Source organism: Enoplosus armatus, chromosome 4, assembly GCF_043641665.1.
Source record: "Enoplosus armatus isolate fEnoArm2 chromosome 4, fEnoArm2.hap1, whole genome shotgun sequence".
In the NCBI taxonomy this organism is placed as follows: Eukaryota; Metazoa; Chordata; class Actinopteri; order Centrarchiformes; family Enoplosidae; genus Enoplosus; species Enoplosus armatus.
Window position 1 is genome coordinate 26,535,842 of NC_092183.1, and position 9,265 is coordinate 26,545,106.

A 9,265-nucleotide genomic window follows, 5' to 3' on the forward strand; every position below is an offset into this window, starting at 1 on the left:
CAAGGCCAACAACCACTGATACAAGCAAATAAAACGGACTATGTTAGATTCTATAAAAACATCACTTCTTAATTCTTACCAGAATGTTCTATATGTAAATGGTACATTTCTAAAGGTATACAACCAATGAAACATGTACAGTAGCTTAAAAAGTACTTGACTAATGTAAAGACATTATGCAGGTTTACTGTGCCCTGCAGGTATTTTAGTTTTAAATTTGGGTTAGTGTTCCGACCATTCACTTAAGTAAAAGTTGTGTCAGGTTTTTAGTGTGAACACTGAACACTGAACTGGCAACAGAAAATGAAGTTTATTTGAAAGTTTCAGGGGTGAGTCGTTAAGCAAGTCGGAGAGCGGCGGAGGAGCGAGCAGGTGGAACCCGAGCTGGGCTGTTGGCCGGGAAGCTGACTGGCGAGGGGGTTGACGAGGCAGGCGAACAAACAGTCACAGGAGGGAATGGACCTGAGGCGCAGGCAAGTTGTCAGGGAATAAACACGATGACGTTCTAGTAACAAGTTCGGCTGTGGCGTACTGTAAGTAGCACATTGGCAAACTGAACTGATCTGGCGAGGTCTGAAGAGTTGAGCAGGGGGAACATCCTGCAGAGGCTTGATGAGTGGACGAATCAATCCAGTTTTCTAGACATTGAGTTCATATAGTACTAAATAGTAATTTTGGTAACCCTTTTTTCTGAAGAAATGAGCATTTTACTCAACTTGCCAGATACGTTAATTTCCACATTATGGCGACAGAGAGCAGAATCCAGTTGGCGATATGTTTCCTTCAAAACATATCTGCTGTCGCAAATAAGTCGTATATTGTTAGGTCATAGGTCAGTACCCACTCAGTGTAAGGTGTGCATTGATCTCCACCCACCCTGCCACATGTGTAGATTTTCTCTTCGCTGTTGAGCTGATTTGAAAGGGGGTGTTAGTTAATAGGAGATCGATGATGAAGTTTGATTGGTGGGCTTTCATCTATCAGTATAAAATGCCGGGAATGGTTCGTTTTTCTTTATGTCGTTTTCTGTATTTGTTGTCGTAGTCTAAAAGTGCTTTGGTATCACAAGAACAAGTTGACTGGAATTGAAAGCTGAGAGTCTGGGGGGGGGGGGGGACACAGAATTTGGACATAGCTGAGCAGTCTCATCAGTGTGACTGACAATCGGACAGGCCAGCTGCTGTCCCGCTGCAAGGAGGGAGGAGAGAGGATGACAGGGATGTGTATGTGTGTGTGTGTGTGTGTGTGTCTGTCTGTCTTTTTGTGCGTGCCTGCATGCCTGAGATTTGAAGTCACTGTGTCGCCGTCATCTCCTTTGTGAGAGTCCCACATTCTGTGGCTCTTTGTCGGTGCCTCTTGCAGCGGGGTGGGTTGACAGGCTGTGAATGGCCGTCCCTGCTGTGCAGTGGCGGCCTGCCGCGTGGAGTCAAACCTTCAACGGCCCTTATTAGTGTCAGCGGCTCGCAGACACGAGGGGCCTCCGGCATGTGCATGAGCAATGGTGTGCATGTGTTTATCCCTTTACTTTCTCTTTTATCATTTTCATTCAAGCCTATTTTGATGTTTCGGGAAAACTGCTCATCTCCCATGTGGAACAATTGACTTGAACTGGGGGACAGAGACACAGGAGGTCTGTGAAAGAATGCGTGAAGCAGAATGTGTGTGGGAGAGAGGGCACGTGTGTGTGTGTGTGTGTGTGTGTTGCCACGTCAAGCGCCTCCCCCGCCTCCTCCACCTTGTCCTCCCTCCTCTCCTTTCAAGTCTGACAGTGATTAATGATCCTCAGCTGTCAGGTACATTACTCACTACACTCTCTATTTCTCTCCCATTCTTCTTCTTCTTCTTCTTCTTCTTCTTCTTCTTTGTCTCTTTATACTTAGTTCTGAGAGGATGAACAATACCGGAAGTAAAAGAGGACCAGAAAGATTGAAAGACAGAAAGAAGCAGTAATTCTCTCTCTCTGTCTCTCAGGAGGGGAGGGAAACCAGAAAAGACCTTTCACAGCCGACCCAGTGCTGAAAAGAATAATACCACTAATGAAAGGCAAGAAACAGGAACGTGAGCCAGAATATATTCACTGTGTGTGTGTGTGTGTGTGTGTGTGTGTGTGTGTGTGTGTGTGTGTGTGTGTGCGCAAAGGCCGCTCCTCATGTGCATGCGTGTGTTTCTACATGTGTGTATGAGTGCGAGCCATGAATGTGCCATGCGAAAGGCGTTTGAAAGAGGCCAGACGTCGGGTGTCAGGCGTTGCTCTGTCTTTCCTCCCCCTCTCCTGCCCCCGCTCCCGGCCCGATGATGGATGATGGCGAATGAGAAGTTTCCTCTCCTGGACTGCCGACTGCAGCCGGCTGCCGTCAGAGGACCGGCCATCTGCTTTCCATTGCAGGGGCCGGCGGGGGCCCTCGGTTTTTTGGGCCTGGGTTTTGGCAGCGCTGGCAGCACGATGGGGCTACAGAGACAGCCAGGCCTCGAGGCAGGGTGGGCTGCAGAGGAATGAACAGCCCTCTGAAACTGACAAATGAAACAGAGGAAATAATGTTTCTTTTCAACTGAACTGGAATCATGATTAATCAGTCTGGATCAATTCAGTGCTGGAGCTCCTGTAATTGGGATCACTTCCAACACTGGCATCTGGATTTTTGACATCCAGTTCTTTCAAGTCTGAAAAGTGAAGAATTTGAGGCAAATTAGCATTTCATTTCGGCTGGAGCTCACTTCTCTGTGATATATGAGTTGTACTTTTTGCATCCTGCCGATTGGCAACAGTTTAAAGGAAACCTCACGGACTCTTTATGCTACCTCAGTTGCCTTTAGCTGCGGTAGATAACTGTCTCAGGTTGAAGTCTGAAGGTCCACTCACGCGTGCCTCAATCAGTGGATCTGCTCGCAGGGGTGACGTGAATCCACACAAATGTTCCACTCTGGCCGTCTTGACGGCGCTGCCCTCTGAGAGTCCAGAATGGGAAGCTATCGTAACCTGCGATGGCTTCGCGATAGCTTTACGTTACTTTACCAGGACCCATTCATTCTCAAAAGCCACCCACCTGGGGGAAAAGGAACGCACAGACTCATCCAACCGCACATCAACTTCGCAGCTCTGCCATGTCGGGGAATGTCAGAAAGTTACCGGCCGGGCTGGAAACTGCAGATTTAAACAAACAATTTTAATCAGACTCCATCCAGGTTTGTGTCGAGCCAAGCCACCGCTTGTGAGTCAGTTCTGATTTATTAAGCCTGGAGGTATTAACTCGGCAGGACATGAGGGGGATCACTGGCAGCACAGAGGAGAGACATCATAAGACAGAATGGGGAAAGAGCGAGAGGGACAAAGAGGAAAAGTAGCTCTCCGGGATTCTATATTTGGACAAATCTGACAATTTATTTATTTATTTTTTTTTTACAGACCTACAGCACTGAAACACAGATAGTCACTGTCCAATCACTACACAGCATCATACAGCCACAAGATGAACAGATGTTTACCATTACAGTACAATTTCTATGTTACGTGTATTCTGTTTTTTCATTGTGTTTCGATGTTTTGGCTACACTGTGCATGGCAGTTTAATATGCAAGCAAGTGAAGAGAGAGAGAGAGAGAGAGAGAGTGAGAGAGCGAGAGAGAGAGAGAGAGAGAGAGATTTGAGGCTACACAGCCACAAATCAAGAGCATGTGAATGTCTCTTTTTCTACGTCTGTCTTCATTTCACTGAACGTGACGTCTTCCATTTGGTAGATACTTTTATGCAAAGAGTCTTAAAGTCCAAGGAGAGCACACACACGACTCTCACCCGGGACACCCAATAGCTTCAGGGGGTGAGCAGGTGTGATATATATATATATATATAGCGTTATATCTATAAATATAATTTTATACTTAGCCTACATATTTCTATGCAGTTATAGTTTCATACTTAAATTGTTATTTTTATTGTAATAGTTATATAGTTGTTGTTGTTGTTGTTATAGCCCTATAGTTCTATATTTCTATATATATATATATCATCGCTGTTACATGGTTATATCATTAGTTACATAATTATATATTATAGTTATATATTCGTTGTTATTGTGTTATAGATATATAGTTGTAGTTACAGCCATATAGTTGTAAAGCTATATCAGTTGCAGTTATATATATATATATATATATATATATATATATATATATATATATATATATATATATATATTTATATATAGTTAGATAGTTATATCATTACATTATATATTGTAACAATATAATATTGTCGTCATATAGTTATATTGTTATTGTTATATACTTGTAGTTATATATATATATGTAATTATACAATATATAATATAGTCAATTATATATAATATGTTGTCACAGATATATAATTATATGTATATGATTAGTTATAGTTATGGTCACAGCAGTTTTCTGGCTGTGGCATGTGTGTACAGTATATGTATATACAGGATGTATGACGTGTGTGAACCAGCTGTTCAGTGTGTTGTATTTGTCAACGTACAGAACAGGACTTACAGGACCGTATAGCTAAACCACAATGTATGCTGGGATACATCCACACCTAGAGTGTGTACATTCAAATCAAATGGAGATAATGAAATATTAGATTTTGTTTAATGATTAGCCTTTACAATAACACCTAATCAGCCGCAGTGGAACATGTGCAGCAGTTATACAAAGATAAACCAATCAGAAGGTAGTAAGGACACGCAGACTTTTTGCTGAATCATCACGCATCACTAGCCATGGTTTCGCAACGTCATGGGAAAAACGCTCCCAGGTGAATCTCCATTCCCACAAAAACCATCAAGCATCATCCCAGAGCGTCCCTGTTATCCTCCACCCCCACACACATCCTTCCCTCTCTCTCCCTCTCTCTCTCTCTCTCCTCTTTGTTTCTGACATTTGTCTCACCCACTCCATCCTCCCATGCCCTCTTCCTTTTTTAAGGAGAGTGGGCTGTCCACTTCCTTTTGCTTTTGTTCTTGTTTTAGATTTCGGAGCAGGAGAAACACAGCAGATCGCTGGGATTCATGCCCTGGCAGTGAGAATAATGCAAAGGTTAGTGAACTCCGACCTCCATCACGAAGTTTACTGAAAACATAAAGGTGAGTCGTGATCTGACTCCTTTCCGCATCCCTGATCAGAGGTAAATCAGAGGAAATACTTAACCAATCCCCCTCCTCACTCTCTTGACCCTTGCCAAATGTCTTTCCATCACGCTGGTGACTAATAAACACTGTGTGTGTGTGTGTGTGTGTGTGTGTGTGTGTGTGGGTCACTGACTGAAGTGAAGGGTTTTCATGCAGTCATCAGTCGCCTGCCAGTTTCCTGACATCTCTCGCTCCCCGTTACTTCTCCTTTCTTTCTTTCGCCTGTCTCTCACCGAGATGAACGGCTGTCCATCTGTGTGCATGTCTCCAGGCCTGTGTCGTCTTTATTCTATGTGTGTTGTCCCGCGTTCCAACATGCACTCAGCCGCATCGATCGGGGGCCTGAGCCGACAGGGGGGGGGGGAGAGGTGGGAGGCGGCATTGATAAGACAGTAAATGAAGTGATTGGCAGGATCAATGGAGACCCCAAGGGAACAATGAGCATTTCTGTCTGTCTGTCTGTCCGCCTGCCTGCCTGGGGAAGCAGAAGGGCCGGGCGTTGTGGGAGACTTAGACAGAGTGTAACGCAGAGGGAGTGAGTGCACAAGCAGAATGTGATACATAATGGAGCTGGCCACGGCCTCTGTTGCTGCTCTCTGCCTCATCCATCCATATGACAGGACAATGGAACAGCATGGCACAATACTGAGCACTGGCTCCCATTGTGAGGACAGTCAAAGGACTGGGACACCATCTATGTACTGGAGTTGATCATTCACCCCTCCAGACCTACTTTCTTTCTTACAGTCTAGTTCTATGGGTTTTATTCTGACCACGTTGTTCTGTATTTCGTCTGCGTGCTTCACATTCACTCCTGTTTGTTTGATTTTGACATCATGTGTATGGGTTAATATAATATATAAAGAAATTGTTCGTCATGAGATGACTTTTGTTGTGATTTGGCGCTATATAAATAAAATTGAATTGAATTGAATCATGTAAGTCCAGTCAAATTCAACATCTCCAACTACAGCCTTAAATATCACAACAGAGTTAAATCAATATGTTTATATATATTTTACGTGTTTGGCCCAATAGAAAATGTTCAGTGGCAATATTCTTTTCCAATGAAGTCGAACATGCACTTTCGACAGCAAGTCGTACGGAGGTGGTGAGCATACAGAGTGCAGGACTTTGAGATGTGAGTCCCGTGCGTGGTTCGGTTTAGACCCCCCCAAAAAAAGCGCGCTTTGGTTAAGGTTTAATGTTAACAAAGTAACAAGATGATGACCTTTCCCCAACCTCAACCAAGCGCTGTGGTTGCAACGAGTAGATATGATATCGCAAGATGGGATATTGTGAGGAAAACAAAAGAAATATGTCATCAGTGAACTGATTCAGCTCATTTAAAAAACAGTTCAGGCAGCTCGGGCTGCTCTGACGCGCTGTCACCCAAAGCTGAACGTTATATTCATTTATAGCTCATTCATAGGAAATGTAATTTTTTTTTTTTATCAACATGCAGAACTGAGGAAACTAAACGTAAAGTGTTCATACTGAACAAATATGCTAAACGTTCTCCCTACGATATCTGTTTGTGGCAACTAAACCATGGTTAACGTTATGTCTAGGCAACTCAGACAACTTGGTTAAGGACAGGGAAAGTGCATGGGTGACCTTTTCAATATCAAACCAAAATTACGAACCTTGTCTAACCATAACCAAGTGTTTAAGTATCTACAAACCAGATGTAGAAGAGTCCTCCACTTTGCATGTCCAACTATCTATGCCAACCTGCAGTGAAGGAATGTCACACTTGCCAGTAAACGTAATCCAGGCAGCGATTCAGTATATTTGGCAAAGCAAATGTCTGTAAACATATTTCTCAGGAGACAGGACTTATTGCAGCACAGTCGTGTTGGATTGCATTCGTTTGTACGTTGTTCTTATTTTCTTAATTTCTGTGTAGCATGCTGATATGTCACAATACAGTCGCCAAACTCAATCCCCTGAATTTATTGCAAAATAATTTCTCTCTCTCTCTCTCTGCTGTGGTTGTAGAAGCTGCCATCGTGTTTTGTTTTTTTTACTTCAGTCCAGTAATAACAAAAGATGAACTCGTGCTCAGTTTCAGCTCAGCTCTCTTTGCCTATTTACTAAATCCAATGCCCCAAAATGTATTACATTCAAAACAGCAATAATCCAGTTTCAACAATAGTCGTCCTTCAGTCCAGAAGACTTTACTGGATCAGATAACATTCACGTCCTGTGCAGCCCGTCTCCAGTTTCACCTTAAGGACCAGCTACTTTATGAATATGTATTGCATGTATACATAAAGGATTAAGATCTCTCCTTCAGTTCCTCTCCATCTCCTTCCCTTCCCCACTCTCTCTGTCTCCCCTCTCAGCTGTTCAAATATTGTCTTTCTATTTATACTGAGCTTGGGGAAATATTTACCCTGGGCCACTGAAGCAGGGTGGATATGAATGGGCATCATCTCAGCTTGTCAAATTAGCTGCCGCTCGCTGCCTGCTAATGTCTCTGTAATTGGAAAGGCTGGCAGTGCAGTCTGTCTGACTGCTGCCTTGGCATGGACGTCACGTGTTGCCTCCCGTCTCAGAGGGTTGGGATGCTACGCCACAACCACTGAGGTCACCTTACAGGGTACAAGTTAAAAGCAATTGAGATGACACTCATGTCTACGATGACTTACAGTAGTTATGTTGCCATCCCACTGTCACATTTTGGATGAGTTTCCGTCAGCTTTTTTGACACTGTAACATTTGTATTCATAACACATTATTGTAAAGAATACAATGATGACTTTTAAACTACATTTCTATTCATGGAATCAGACGAGGTGGCAGTCTTTGTAAAGTGAAATTCATATGAGTACATATGGAGACATTGGCTGTAAGGGATGAAATCTCTGGACCTCATTCTGAGGCATTTGGTAACTATTAGTCATTCAGACACCAAAATGTGTGAACAATTAATGGTCTGCTGCCACAGGTCACAATTGCCGCGTGACCATCACCTCTCTCTCTATGCCAAGTTGTCTTGATATCGATGACATTTCTGTTGATATTCATTTTGGCGATCCCCTGACCCTTCTGTCAGTACACCAGACCATTATGCAAAATAAAAAAAGAAATCATGGGCAGACTGCTGGGCATCATTGAGAAACAAAACATAAACTTTCTTGTTATCCAATAGTTGCACTGCTTTGGAATTTGCGGACCTCATTCATGCTTTCAAGAGGATAAACCCTCAGATGACCCGATGTCTTCTGGCACCAACGTGAGGAGCTCTAAGAATATCACAATCTGATATGTTAGCAGGTGTAGTATGTTGGTTTTAACTTCCTTCACTTACATATTGTGGGGAGTACTAAACATTTCAGCCTGTGGGGGAAGTGTTTGACTTATTCAGTCTTGTGGCAAATGTATTAAAACCAGGATCTGACCAATTTATGTATCATGTATGTCATGTTTTTTTTCCCGATTTCACATTACAGTAATATTTATTTAAAATAAATAATAAATAAATAAATAAAATTATATGATTTTTATTCATTTATAGTTTATTGATTTGTTAACAGTTTAAATTAAATGTCAGTGTTCTATATTAGAAATATATTCTATCTATTCTCATATGTACCCTTATCCGTCAATCCATGATTAATGCCAACTGTGTCTCAAACTCAGACACATGTAAAGTGCAAGTACACTCATGTCATGAATAATTCAAAAGTAACATATGGAATTATGTAGGGGGGGAAAAAAGACTGAAAACAGGACCCACAGGAAATCAAGCACAGGCGAGTGTTTACCCTTTTGAAAACAGCTGAAAGAGAGCAGGCAGTAAAACAGTGATGGAAGTGGTTAACAGCTGAGAGGGAGGCAGAGGGCTAATGGAGAGCCACATTTCCTACTAAAAAGGATCCCACTGCAGACGGGGAGATGGGCTGGAGAGTGAGGAGAGGAGCGGGGCGGGGAAGGAAGGGAAGAAAAGCAGCCGCCGCGCTGATATTGATCTTCTGCCAGAGAGATTGATAGAGCAATAAGGAGCTGAGCAGAGGAGAGATGAGAAGTGGAGTAGAGGAGGAGGAGGAGGAGGAGGAGGAGGACGGCAAGGTGAGAGAGAGGATTGCGGGGTGTGAGATGAATGGGTGGCA